Source organism: Leptopilina heterotoma, unplaced genomic scaffold (genome assembly GCF_015476425.1).
Source record: "Leptopilina heterotoma isolate Lh14 unplaced genomic scaffold, ASM1547642v1 Lhet_103, whole genome shotgun sequence".
NCBI classification, from domain to species: domain Eukaryota; kingdom Metazoa; phylum Arthropoda; class Insecta; order Hymenoptera; family Figitidae; genus Leptopilina; species Leptopilina heterotoma.
This window is the reverse complement of record NW_025110818.1, coordinates 1,450,790-1,465,694: the sequence shown is the minus strand read 5'-3', so window position 1 is coordinate 1,465,694 and position 14,905 is coordinate 1,450,790. Positions and strand designations below refer to the sequence as shown.

The 14,905-nt window shown below is 23.2% G+C and overlaps 1 protein-coding gene across 3 annotated transcripts in view; it reads left to right on the top strand.

Moving 5' to 3' along the window:
• Positions 1 to 14,905, top strand: part of LOC122501330 (dentin sialophosphoprotein-like) — a 172,580-nt gene that overhangs the window by 47,142 nt on the left and 110,533 nt on the right. For all 3 annotated transcript variants that reach the window (XM_043610729.1, XM_043610712.1, XM_043610721.1), the window contains exon 3: positions 12,900 to 12,948. The gene's annotated coding sequence lies outside the window, so the exon portion shown is untranslated. The remainder of the gene's footprint in view (positions 1 to 12,899; positions 12,949 to 14,905) is intronic.

Here is a 14,905-nt window from a genome sequence, read left to right as displayed (position 1 = left end):
TAAAAATCAATTTTTTTATTTTTTTAAGAGAAACACGTTTTCTTGAAGCAAAATTTGATAAATACTGTTTGCAGTGATGAATGTATAAACATTTCAAACACAGAATTTTAATCATGGGATAGTTTTAAATCAAGTTAAAACAATTAATCTACAAAAAATAAAGAAAAATTGAGCTCTCTTTTAATTCCTGCCACAGATGATTTTTGTTTTTAGCTTCATCTAATCAATTTTAATAACAGAATAAGAGTTTGAAGAAAAATTAGTTGGAGGAGCACTTTTAGGTTAAACTGAATTCAAGCTCACCGTGTAAACATACTTAAAAACATTTTTCATTTTCATATTGAATTATATTTTGAAAATAAAAGTGAAAATTAAAATATAAGCAAAAAAAAAGGTTAAATGTATGCATATCAGAAATAATGGAAAAAAACAAAAGCATACACAAAAGTCTAAGTTCTGGTTTAATAATTTTACTTAATTATGTAGTTTAAAACTAATTGAAGTTTCAAAGAGTTGCGTTTACAATTTTCATAAATAGATGAATATTAAAATTTTTTTAAAATCTTAACTTTCAATGAATTTCATTAGAAATTTTAAAGATTACTTGGGTTTTTAAAAATTTTAATTAAATTTTGGAAAAATTATAAATGATTGCATAAATTCAATTATTTTAAATAGTAATCAAATTTTTTTCCAAAATTCAATTATTTTTAAAATTTTTAATAAAATTCTTGGTAAAATTCAATTTTTTAAAAATTTCTAATAAAAATTGATTCAAAAATGAATTTCAGTTAAAATTTTAGATTTGAATATTTATTGAATTTTAAAATGGTTTTAAATTAAATTCTTTAAAAAACTTAATTTTTCATACTTAAAACCAACAATTCTGTACAATTAATTATTTTTAAAAAGTTTAATTGAATTTTTTTCTGAAATTATTTAAAGTGTTTATTTTTTAATACGTATTCAATTGAAGAATTTCTGAACAATTGAAATTTCGTAATATTGAATTGTAAACAAATGGATTTGAAAATTCTCTAAGAACTTTTTCAAAAATTATTAAAGATAATTGATTTAAAGATGAATTTTATTATCTAAAATTTTAACTGAGAGTAAATTTTAAATCAATTTTTATTAGAAAATTGTACGAGAATTCAATTATTTAAATACAAATAAAATGCAAATAAATAATTTATTGAAGAATTGATTGTTTTCTAAAATTGAACTCCAATAAAGAATTTTATCAACAAATTTTGAAGTAGGTAATTAAAATTTTTTTGACGAATTTTAATAACATTTTTAAGTATCATTTCATTTTTCGAGAAATTAGATTAAAATTGTATTAAAAATAATTGATTCTCTGTAAAAAGTTTTATTAAATTAAGAAAAGTTTTTGAAAACAATTGAAATTTTGGCAAGAATTTTATTAAAAATGTTTAAAAATAATTGAATTTTTGAGAAAAATCTTATTATTTATAAAGATAATTGAAATAATTGAATTCTTGAGACGAATTTTATTGAAATTTCTTTTTAAATAATTGAATTCTTTTGTGAAATTTTATTGAAATAGTAGATATTGAAAATAATTTAATTTTGATAAATTATTGAAATTAATTAAGTTTCTACGAAGAATTTTATTAAAATTATTTTGAAAAAATATTGAATTGTTAAAAAGAATTTCATTAAAATTTTTGAAAATAATTTAATTCTTTCAAGAAATTTAATTAGAAATGTATTGAAAATAATACTTAAATTCTAATAAATAAATTGTAGCAAAGGTTTTTAAAATAATTGAATGTCTTTGATGAATTTTAATAAAATTTTTAAAAATAATTACATTTTTCGAGAAATTCGATTAAAATTGCATTAAAAATAATTGAAATTCTCCGATGAGTTTTATTATTTATGAAAATAATTGAATTCCTAAAAAGAATTTTATTAAAACTAAGATAATAATTTAATTATTTCAAAAAAATGTAATTAAAATTGTATTTAAAATAATTGAATTCTGCAACGAATTTTATTATTTATGAAAATACTTGAATATATAGTTACAAAAAAATTTTATTCAAGTTTTCAAAAATAATTGAATTCCTGAGAAGAATTTTATTATTATTCATTATATTTTATTAATTACTTTTGCGAAAAATTATATTAAAATATTTAAAAAGAATTGAATTTCTGCGAAAAATTTTGTTATTTTTGAAAATAATTTAATTCTTCGTAAGAATTTTATTACTTTTAAAAATAATTGAATTTTTATAATGAATATTGTAATTTATGAAAATAATTAAATTTTGTAAAGAATTTTATTAAAATGCCTCAAAATAATTGAATTTTTGTGAATGATTTTGTTATTTATCTATATAATTGATTAATTAATAAAAATAGTGTTAAAAATAATTTAAAATCTTCGATGAGTTTTATTGTTTATGAAATTAATTGAATCTTTTTAAAAATTTGATTATTTATGAAAATAATTAAATTATTGCTAAGAAATTTATAAAGAATTTGTAAATAATAGAATTCCTGTGAAATTTTTATTATTTATGAAAATAATTAAATGCGTTTGCGTAGAATTTTATTCAAATATTTTTTAATAATAGAATTCTTTTGGAAAATTGAATTATTGCGAAGAAAAATTGTAAATGCAACTCTTTTAAAATTGAATCAATTTTGAAATATTTAGGAAAAAATAAGATTTCAAGAATAAGCACAATAACAAAATTCCCTGTCTTTTCCAGGTTTTTTCATGGTTTATAAAATTCCCTGACATATCCAGGTTTTCTAGGAAATTTTCCTGAAAATGAAATTTGTTATAAAAGTAAAATAATTATTTGCGCAAATGTATATAAAAGCAACTCTGGAAAAAGTCGAGCAAAATGTGAATTCGATTTTTGAAAGGAGGGTGAAAGAACTTTCTTTAAGAATAGCCGTTTAAATTTAGTTCCCCTTGAAAAGAAAAACGTGTGTGATTTATTACAACTCCTCGCTACGGAAGTAAAATTCGTGTTCGACAAAAAGTCCTCTTTTTTCCCCTCTTTTTGTTTTTTTTAATCAAGTCATCTTTCTCTCCACTCTCTTTTTTTTCTTAAACGGAAGTGTTTAAAAATAATAATGACTTGAATCATAAAAAAGTACCCACTAACTTCTACACACTCACAGAGATTAATTTTAGAAAATCCGGAAGTTGTCAAATATTTCAAAGTACTTTGAAATACTTTCACGCCTTGAAATTTTTTTCATATCCGAATCTCTGGAAATTTTGAGAGTTTGAAAGGAAGAAATAGAATTTAGAGATAAATTTACTCCTACTAAATTAATAAATAAATTCTACTTTAGAAATTAAATGACCCAGTTATGTTGGAGAGAAAATGTGTTTTTGAATGAAGAAGAAGAAGAAGAAGAATAAGAGAGGAGAGAGGAGAGAGAATTAATGAAATAGTGCGTGTGTATTTGTGGCGAGAGAGGACAAAAAGGAAATCTTGATTGCTCTTTGGTTTGCGTTGAAGCTTGAGAAGGTGAAACAAAGCACTTTGTCCCTCTTTACAGTATGACAATGAAGGAGTAGGACTGTGCTTTTAGTTTCTGGTGTGAATAGACGACACTTGTCATTTACAGTGAGAGTTACTGCATATGGAAAAGATGTGTTTCCGCAAGTGGATGCTGTGTTTTCTGCAAGGCTGTCGAGTGCATTTTTCACTTTACGGAAAAGGGTTTTTATGGAAACTTGTTTCGAAACATCTTTTCCATATATGACTCGAAGGTTCAATTAATCTTCCTCCTCTATGCCGCACCTCCTATTTATATGTATGTAGAATATGACAGGAATACGTACAAATTCGAATATAACCATGCGACAAAATAGAAGCAAAATTTGGAAAATAAAGAAAATAAAGAAAAAATTTTCTTTTTACGCACTATTCAATTGTAGAAGAATCATTTTGAAAAATTTCACTTTAAAAAATGTGCTATTTGTAAATTTAAAAGATATACTAAATTGCATAATAATGGCTTCGCACTCATCCACTAAAACCTACTATTTACTACTTTTTTACGTTATGCTACTATTTGGATAAATCCAGAAATTAAACAAAAAAAAAATAAATCTTAAATTTCTAAAGAGCAGTTGGAAATTTTAAAGTATAGTAAATTGCACATAATTTATTATCGCATGGATGGAATAAATTAAAATAATAAAATTGTATGGAATCTTTTGTTTCAAAATGTCGCACGTCATTTGTACAAAGAACATATTTTTCATCTTTGTTGGGAAAACAAAAATATTTGATTTAAAAAAAATAAGTAGGTATAGTGTATATTGTTGGTTGTCGACAAGTTCTTTATAGAAGCCATTTAGCTTTTTTTTTTTTTGTTTGAAGAGTTGATTTAGCTAATTGTGTTTATTGAGTATTATCTGTATTGGCCTCAGTATTTTCGAACGGTCAATTACTCTTGGGCTGGGTGACAAAGTTCTTATACCCTCCTCTGACGAGTATGCGGCATTAGTCGGTGGGAGTAAAGATAGTGAAGTGGGAGTCAAATGAGTCATCTCACTCGGGGAAGTTGGGTGGTTCATTGCGTGTTAACTCAACAGAAAATCCCAGAGGTTTGTCTGCTTTAAACATCCCACACTGCTTGAATAAATCTTTTATTATTTTTTTATTATTCTTATTATTACTATTTTCATTGTTGTTAATATTATTTCTTAATTTTATTGTTTTTAGTACCTATTACTATTATTTATTATTTATTATTTAAAAAAATATTAATAAAATAATACGCAAACATTTAATCATTTTCATAAAATAATAAAAATTTCACAGGAATTCAATTATTTTCATAAATAATAAAATTTTTACAGTAAGGATTAAATTATTTTCGTAAATAAAATTCTTTTTAGGAATTCAATTATTTTCATAAATAAATCGCAGAATTTCAATTATTTTCAATTCAGAATTCAATTATTCTATAAATTAATTTTTTTATTTGAATAATTGAATTCTAGAAGAATTTTCTAATACAAATTTTTTCAAAAATGAATTTCACTTAAAATTTTAGATTATAATTGAATATTTAAATAGCGTGAATTTTTAGAAATAATTAAATTTTGAAAAGTTTTCACATTAAAATCTTGGAAAATTTTAATTTTTCATACTTTTAACTAACAATTCTGTAGAATAATTAATTTTTTTGGAAAAGTTTATTTCAATTTTATTTGAAATTATTTTTTTGAAGTTTTTATTTTCTAATATATTATATTGAATTAAAAAATTTTTGAATAATTGAAATTTCGTAAAATTGAATATTGTAGACAAATAAATTTGAAAATTGTCAAAGAACTTTTTCGAATATTATTAAGAATAATCGATTTAAAGAAGAATTTTAGTTAAAAATTCTTGAAAATAATAATTGAATTGAAATGATGAAAATAATTTTGAAGAAGTTACAATACAATAGCAATATTCTTATAATATAAAATAATGATTTTATCACTGGGCCAGCTTTAATTATTTATAAAACATGAAGATATCGATTGCACCGAGTCGAAGACTCGGAGTGATCGATTTTTTCATGTTTTATAGTTATGAAATAATTTAATTTATAGTTTTTATTTTATGTAAAATGTTATCTTATTTTACTCGGACTGGTTACATATATTTTTTTGTCAATAATTGGTCCGTAAATGGTCGGTAATTTTTCCTTTTTGGCCCGTAATGTCCGTAGTATTTTTAAATACTTTCACTGGTTCGAGCCCTGTTACTACTGTTTTTACAGTTATTATTATTATTATTATTATTATTATTATTATTTTTATTATTATTATTATTATTACTATTTTTATTGTTGCTATTATTGCTATTTCTATTATTATTATTACTTTGACAAGTCGAAGTTAATGAACCATTAGTGATACGGAAAAAAAACCGCGGTCAAGAGGAATTGAACCCTGGTCCTTGGTGTTAGAAATCGGTTACATTAGCCACTCGGCCAAGTCTTAGTTTCGAAAACCAAAAGTCGAAAGATGAGAAAAAAGAGCTTCGAAATCGGTATAGATTGGTGTAGAAATAAAATGTTTGTGTCCAGCGGAGACGTAGTGGTGATAATAAAAAATTTATGGGACGTATCCAGGTATATAAAATGCTTCTCCTTTCCATGCACGCTACACCTTAAATATTGTAACTCGTTCCAATCGTTTAAAGTTGCATTTAAATATTCTCAGCCGTGAATAAGTAATCCCTTTTTTTGGTCTCTTGTGCACGTGTGCACTTTCGAGAATCGTGACCTCCGAAATACATTTTCCTGAAAAATTTATTATTTCCAACAACCCGCGTAGTGTATTTGCAGTCGAGCTCCGTATGTCCTAAAGTGCAATTGCACGTGCGACTAGGCAGGAGAAATCAAATTTTCAATAAATTATCAGAACACCGATATTAAAAATTCCAAGAGTGGAAAAATTTATTTATTTTTTTCTATTTTTTTTCCGAGTTTTTCTGTTGAGTGCATAATTTCCAATGGTGGGTATAATACGAAGAAGTTATGGCGAATATCGTTGAACGGATGTCACGCACTTGTGTTATGATGATACCTCTCGCTTATACATTTCGAGTCATCATATAAATATATATGTGAGTAGTCGGTATGATGAGCTTGGCCCATGCACCATGAGGGTTCAAAGAGATCATCGACCTTTTCACTCGATAGTCATCTTTCCAGAGACGTAGCGAATATGCTAATGTCAGAAATGGCGAGCAAGTTAAAATACTCCTTCATGCATTGAAAACCGGTAGTTTTGAAACTGGCAAAAATTGCTACTTTATAACTGTAGAAAATAAGATAAACATGTCTCAAAACGTGAATATTGGTGCGTTTGTGTTTGTATGTATACATGAAAGCCAGCATCCGAATCAGGTTTCGTGGTTGTTCCTCTCTTTTTTTTACTTTTCGAATTTTTTCTCTTCTTCTTCTTCATTCCAGGTCCTGTTTTTAAATTCATTTTTTCATTTATTTTTAAATTTTTTGACTTCTTTCTTCTTCCTTTTTTTTTTCATTTATTAGCAAGTGAAACTTCAAAAGAAGTTTATTTCAGCTGAACAATAGTTTATATACTTAGACACAATAAACTGGCAAAAAATATTAAAAGAAACAAACAATTATACTAGAAAAATAATATTAATTCATTCATACATAAACAGTTCTATACTTTTAAGTCACAATTTTTAAAAAATGATAAAGCAAGCACACAAGCCGCAATATTTGGTTCAGCAATTATATAGTTTCTATATTCAGTGGGAGTTAAAGATTAATTTTAAACAACTCTTGGAGTAAGCGTTGTCTTTGTAATTCAAAAAGTTTACATTGCCATATAACACTTTCTTATTTATTTATTTTTTTAAATTTATCTTTGACTTTTTTCTTTCTCTTTTAGTTTCTTTCCTTTTTTAATTCTCCTATTCTTCCTTCTTTCCCCTTTTTGTTTCTATCAATTTTTTTATTTCTCTCTTACTTTTTTATTTTTTACTTACTTTTTTCTAACTCTTTTACTTTCTTTCTTTAATTCTCTCTTTTCTTCCTTATTTTATTTTTTTGTTTCTATCACTTTTTTATTTCTCTCTTACTTTTTTTCTTTCTCTTTTATTCTCTTTCCTCGTTTAATTCTCTCTTTTCTTCCATTCTTTTCCCTTTTTGTTTCTTTCACTTTTTTATTTTAATTTTTCGTTTAATTCTCTTTTTTCTTTCTCTCTCTAATTTCTTCTCTTTTCTTCTTTTTTCCCTTTTTGTTTCCTTATTTTTTGTTTTATTTATCTTTCTTTTTCCTTTTTTTTCTATCACTTTTTTTCTCTCTTATTTTTTGTTCTTCTCTTTTATTTTTAAAATTTATTTTTCTTATTTCATTATTTATTTTTAAATTTTTTCTATTTTCTGATCTCTTTTTTCTTTCTTTTTGTTTCCTTATTTTTTTGCTTTATTTATCTTTCTATTTCCTTATTTTCCTTTTTTCTTTCTATCACTTTTTTTCTCTCTTATTTTTTATTCTTTCTCTTTTATTTTCTTTCCTTCTTCAATTCTCTCTTTTCTTCCTTCTTTTTCCTTTTTGTTTCTGTCACTTTTTTATTTCTCTCTTACTTATATTTTATTCTTCTTCCTTATTTTCTTTTTTTGTTTCTATCACTTTTTTGTTTCTCTCTTACTTTTTTTCTTTCTCTTTTATTTTTTTCCTTCTTTAACTCTCTCTTTTCTTCCTTCTTTTAATTCTCTGTTTTCCTTCTTTTCTCCCTTATTTTTCTTACTATTTTTATTTTTATTCTATTTTTAATTTTAATTTTTTTTGTAATTTTTCTTTTCTTTTTCATTTTTAATCCTCTTTTTCTTTTATTTTGATTTTTTCTACTTTTTTCTAATTTTCATTTTGCTATTTTATTTTTGAATTTATCTTTGCGCTATTTATATTGGAGACTATATTTCAAAAGTTATTTTTGATAATTAGAAACTACTTGCGTTGGCGAATTAAATATGTTGGTTGCAAGTATTTACCTACGTCAATTAATAAATTGGGGACGCCATTAGGGGAACTTGATACCAAGAGAGTTGAAATTGGGATGGATTATGAATTAATGTAATGTATATTTGTCTTATAGAACTGTGCAATTTTGAAAGTTATTCGCGGAAGAAGTTTATTTTTAGAATTTTAATGAGGTATTCATTTAGTTAAGGTTATTTCCCTTAAGGAGTGAATAATGAATATAAAAATAATAATAATAATTAATTATAAAATAATGATAATAAATAATTGTATTAATCAATTATTTAATAATGAAATAAAACTTTTAACTACAAAGTAAAGTAAAAATAAAATAATAAATTAGTTTCTTAATTATTAATATTATTGTTATTTTTACTATTATTATTATTATTAATTAAGTAAATAATAAATAAATTATTATTATTATTATTATTATTATTTTTATTATTATTATTTTTATTACTATTAAAATTATTTTTTATGGACTCTAGGCGTGGGGGATCGAACCAGTGACCGTTAGTCTCACTCACTAATTCCCGTGCCTTAACGACTACGACCATCGTCAGTTATATTTTCTCTTATTGTTATTATTATCTTTTCTTTATTTAATATTTGAGCAATTTATAAAAAAGAAAATATTATTATTATTTTCTTATTTAATAATTGAGTAATAAATAGAATAAATTTTTTAATAATAATTCAAAATTAAATTTTTAAAAATTCTTTTTCCCTCTTTGCACATTTTTCTCCCAGGGAATTGAAAATTAGTTCTCAACAATTTCATCTGTTTAAATAAATTCCTTCGCATTTTGACTTTATCTTATTGTTTTCCTTCGCGTATATTGTATATAGATATATAGATATATGATAAATGAGCACATGAAGTCTCCATCGTTTTATCTCTATATCTTTTTTTCTATATGCTGTGTAAGTACTTGGAAAAATTTTTAGAGCGCGTAATCTGGCGTGGATACGTATAGTTTATACATAAGAGATTGCACTCAATCTATGCGAGGAAAGTGGATTTGTTAACGGAAAAAAGAATCCACCAGATTTCTCACGTTTCCGACTTTTCTAGATGAAAAAAAAAAGAAAAAAGAAAACAAGAAAAAGAACAAAAAATACAGAGGGAAGCAATATCGTGCTGGTTTTGTTTCCCCCTCTCTCTCGCGGAAAAAAGCCAAATGAAAACTCTAGGCACACTCAAATGAGTTTCCGCGTGAGAGCCATTGTTTTAATCTCTCTTTGTTTTTTTTTATTCTTTGCATCTACATTGCGCGACACAAATAATTTTCCAACGCGGATTTTTCGCGATTTTTTTTAAATGCCAACCTTTCAAAAATTCTGGTGAATAGAATGGGGAAAAATTTTCTCTACGAAAATTCAAATCGGCAATATCAATTCTTGTTCGCAAAAACATTAGTTTTTGCGAACAGGAATTGATATTGTCGATTTGAATTTTTGGAAATAACATTTTTTTTGGTAATGGGATTTTTTATTGAAAAATAATAAGAAGTGGAAAAGTGTGAGCAGACAAGAAAGTATTTTTTTTTCTACGAAACAAAAAGGAACTCGGAAATTTTACAATGTTAGGCAATCAATTTGCCCCTAATTTACTTAATTTTTATTAATTATTAAAATTAGTAGAATAATAATTATTTTAAAACTTTTAATTATTATTTATGACGAATAAATTATTTATTTATAACACAGTTTATAATTAACAAGGAGAAAAAAAAATTGCATAATTGGAAAAACGGAATAAAATAAAATTGCCACTTTTTCCGGTATTTTTGGATTTTCCTCGAGATGATAAATTATAGTGGCTGCTGCGGCGTTCGTTCACTCTTTTATAAATAGCAACCTTAGGCCTGGTGCATGTCTTGGGTGTGGCAAAACTCTTCTTGTCTTCTATCAGTGTGTCCCTTGTGAGCACGACAATTTTTGAAGAACGCCCAGACTTTTCTTATTGATTCCGATACGGAAGTCTGGCTCAACTTTTAGGGTTGAGTTTAAGTTCCACTGAGACTGAGATTAGTTGTCTAGATATCTCCCCATCACTCACAAAAAAAAGTCGTATATTATACATTTTCCTTCTTCTAGTTTTTTTCTTCTTTTTCAAAACAGTGACAGTCGTAAAATTAAAATGAATAAATTTATAGGTATTTGATTTAAATAGATAATTGTGTTTTAAATTGTCGAAATTATTAAAGGATTAAAAGAAAAAGTTACTTAAAGTTCAATGAAAAAAATAATTTATTTAGTGTTCAATGAAAATAAAATAGTTATTTGAAGTTCAATGAAAATAAAAAAAGTTATTCGAAGTTCAATGAAAATAAAAATGTTATTTAAAATTCAATAAAATTGAAAAATTAATTATTATTAAAAAATTAAAGCGAGAAAATTATATTTAAAATTATTTAATTTCTTGGTGCGAAGATTAGTAATTAAAATTTTTATTAGTTAATTTAAAAAAAGATACACACTTAAAATTTTTTAATAAAATTGAATTTTCGTAAAGTTTTTTTGAAAAACTGCAGAATAAGATTTTTAAAATGTTTTATTCTGTTGTTTCAAGATAATTGAATTTTTATACAAAAATAATTGAAAATTTTTAAAATAATTGAAATTTCTTTATATTCTATTAAAAATAATTAACTTCTTTTAAAGAATTTTATTTAAATTTTTCAAAATCAAGGGAAGTTAGTCACCGTAATTATAATTTTATTTTTAAAAATTTCTTCGCAATATATTCAATTATTTTTATAAATAGTAAAACTCATTGCAGAATTTCAATTATTTTTAATACAATTTTAATCAAATTCCTTGAAAAATGTAATTATTCTTAAAAATTTTATTAAAATTCGTCGAAAGAATTCAATTATTTCTAAAAACTGCAAAAAAATTCTTCTCAAGAATTCAATTATTTATACATAAATAGCAAAATTCTTCAGATTTACTAAATTCTTTTAAATATTATTTTTAAAAAATATTCTTGACAATAATTCAATTACTTTCACTAATAATAACATTTTTCATGGAAATTCAATTTTTAAAAAAAAATTTTAATAAAATTCTAAGCAAGAATTCAATTATTTTCATACATACTAAAACTCATCGAAGAATTTTAATTATTTTTAATACTGTTTTAAATTAATTAATTGGAAAATTCAATTATTTTCACAAATAAAGTTTTTCACAAGAATTCAATTATTTAAAATAAAATTTTCTTCATATTTATTATATTACAAAAAAAATGAATTATTTAAAACAATGTTTATAAAATTTTTATAAAAAATTCAATTATTTTCGAAAATAAAAAAAAATTTCTCACAAAAATTCAATACTTTTTAAACATTTAAATAAACTTTTTCGCAATAATTCAATTATTTTTATAAATTATAAAATTCTTCTGAAGAATTCAATTTTTTTTGAAAATTTTTAAATATTCTTTGCAACTATTCAAGTATATTTTATAAATAATAAAATTCACGGCATGATTTCAATTATTTTTAATACAATTTTACAGGAATTGTTCAAAAAATATAATTATTCTTAAACATTTTATTTCACTTTTTCAAAAATATCAATTATTTATTTCGAAGGAAATCAATTATTTTAAATACAATTTTAATTAATTTTTTTTTTAAATAATTCAATTATTCTTTTAGATTTTAATAAAATTCTTCCGAAGAATTCAATTATTTACATAAATAACAAAATTATTCCCGAAAATTCAATTCTTTTGAGGAATTTTAATATGTAAAATTCTTTGCAAAATTCAATTATTTTCATAAATAACAATATTCATCACAAAAATTCAATTATTTTAAAAAATTCTAATAAATTTGTTCGAAATAAGTAAATCAATTATTTTAAATATACAATTTTAATTCCATTTTTTTGAAATAACAAAATTATTCTCCAAAATTCAATTATTTTGAGGCATTTTAATCAAATTTTTTGCAGAAATTCAATTAGTATCAATACATTTTAATAAAATAAAATTATTCAAATTTTAAAAAATTGAAAAAATTCTTTTTTTAATTCAATTATTTTCCAAATTTTTAATTAAAATTATTAAAAAAAACATTATTTTTTAAAAAATTTAAAGAAACTTGTCAAAAGAATTTAATTATTTATAAAAACTCTAATAAAAAATTTAGAAGCTATTTGTAGATTTATTTATGTTCGAAATCAAATAAATTTTAATTTGATGAAAAAAAACCCAGAAATAACCGGGAATTTTGTTTAACAAAAATAGTAGACACTCCCAGACTAGTAATTAAATAATTTAAATTAAATAACTTTATTTTATTAATTCCATAATCAAATAATTTTATTTCTAAAAGAAAATATTTCATTTTTGTTGCAGATTTACGAAATAGGCAAAATTCCAATTGAGATGACAATTTAATTACAAGGTGAGTCATTTTTTTTTCATAAAGAAAATTTTCTTAAATAATACTTTTTTGAATTTGGTTTAAATTCTGTTTGAATTTTTTTGATTTTTTAAAATTTGTTTTGTTTTTTTTTAAATAGTTTTTTTTTTAATTTGTTTTTTTTTAAAATTTGTTTCTCTTTTTAATTTGTTTTGTTTTAACAATTTGTTCACATTTTTCTCCATATAATTTTTACAAGAGCGCCTCTCTAAACAATTGTGCTGTAAAAAAAAGTATGTCATTGTCAATCGGAAGTTTTATTGCACAATAAATCATTTGAATATGTAAACGCGTAAAGGGGGTAACACACCTCTAAAAATGTATATATAGCATATAGAGTTAAATTGATTGTGTAAAGTTAACTAATTCACATAAATGTTTTCAACATTAAATGTGACCTTGAATTTTGCCGTGACCGGAAAATCGTCCAAGCGTCGCAGGTGATTATTATATAGCCGATAACCGACGATTAACTCGGGAAAATTATCCCCGGTGCAGTGTATGTTCATATCATATATATATATATATTGTATAAAACTTGAGGTATATATTATCGATAATCGGTTCTCTCTTATCGAGACTAAAGGTTTCTTCACTGTCGTGTCACAATTTTATTTTTTATGGCACACTCTTTGGTTCTTAGCCAAAAGTTTGATAAAAAAAAAACCGTTTAAAAGACTTTTCTCTTTCAATTTAAGTGGAACGGAAAATGTTTGATAAAAATTTATCTTTAGTTTTATTGAAGTTCATTAGCTCAGTAATTTAGTGAAGTGATTCATTAATTTAGATTTTTCATTATTGTTGCAATTTATGCTTTGAATTAGAATAAGTTGTCCTGTAATTTAAATTAGTATTTATTTTAACTGGAATTTATTTTAATTAGTAATTATTCCATTTAGGGTTTATTTTAATTAATAATTATTCAAATTAGTATTTTTTTAATTAGTATTCCTTTCAATTAGTAATTATTCAAATTCTTATTTATTTTAATTAGTATTTGTTTCAATTAGTATTTATTTTAATTTAACTGGTATTTATTTTAATTAGTAATTTTTCAAATTAGTATTTATTTTAATTAGCATTCATTTCAATTAGTAATTATTCAAATTACTATGAATTGTAATTAATATTCAAATTAGTATTTATTTTAATTGGTTTTTATTTCGGTCTTTATTCCAATTAGTAGTTTTATTATTTATTTGTTTGTTTATTTATTTGTTTGTTTATTTATTTATTATTAAATCAGTATTAGTATGCAATTAGAAATTATTCAAATTGGTATTTATCTAAATTAGTAATTATTTAAATAAGTAAAAATTTATATACTAATTTATAGCATAAAATTTTATTAGGTCTTCATTCATTAGTTTTCAATTTTTACTCAAGTTTCAATGCGAGCATTTACTTATTTATTTATTTATTTTTACTTTACTTTTTAGCATTAAAACTTCATTTCTAAATGAATTGAATTTGAAGGTAATCGAAATTTATATTTCACATAAAATCGGTTTCGTTCTCCGCGATAAAAAATTGCTGTAGCGCTCACATTTATCGATATCTCTATCTTAACGATATGTAGTCGGTGTTGTATAATCTCTGTTTACCCAAAGTAATTGCTTGTCATGTCATGCGTTTTAAAATTTACCTCCAAATGCGTGTAGCAAAATTAAATAACAAAATTACGTGGCCTAAGGGATTTATATAGATATATACATTTTGCTATCTTGCGCCATAAATATAGACAACATTTGAAAAAAAAAAGTTGTTCTGACGACTGAGAGTCAAAAATCAATAAATTAGCTGCTAATTGTCTAATTTTCTTGAGAGTATGATTTTAATTCATGGGGAAAAATAGTAAATTGAATATTTATCAAACTTGGGTAAATTTTATTTAAGACGAATGTGAGTTGTTACATAAAAAATTGTATCAAATTGTTAC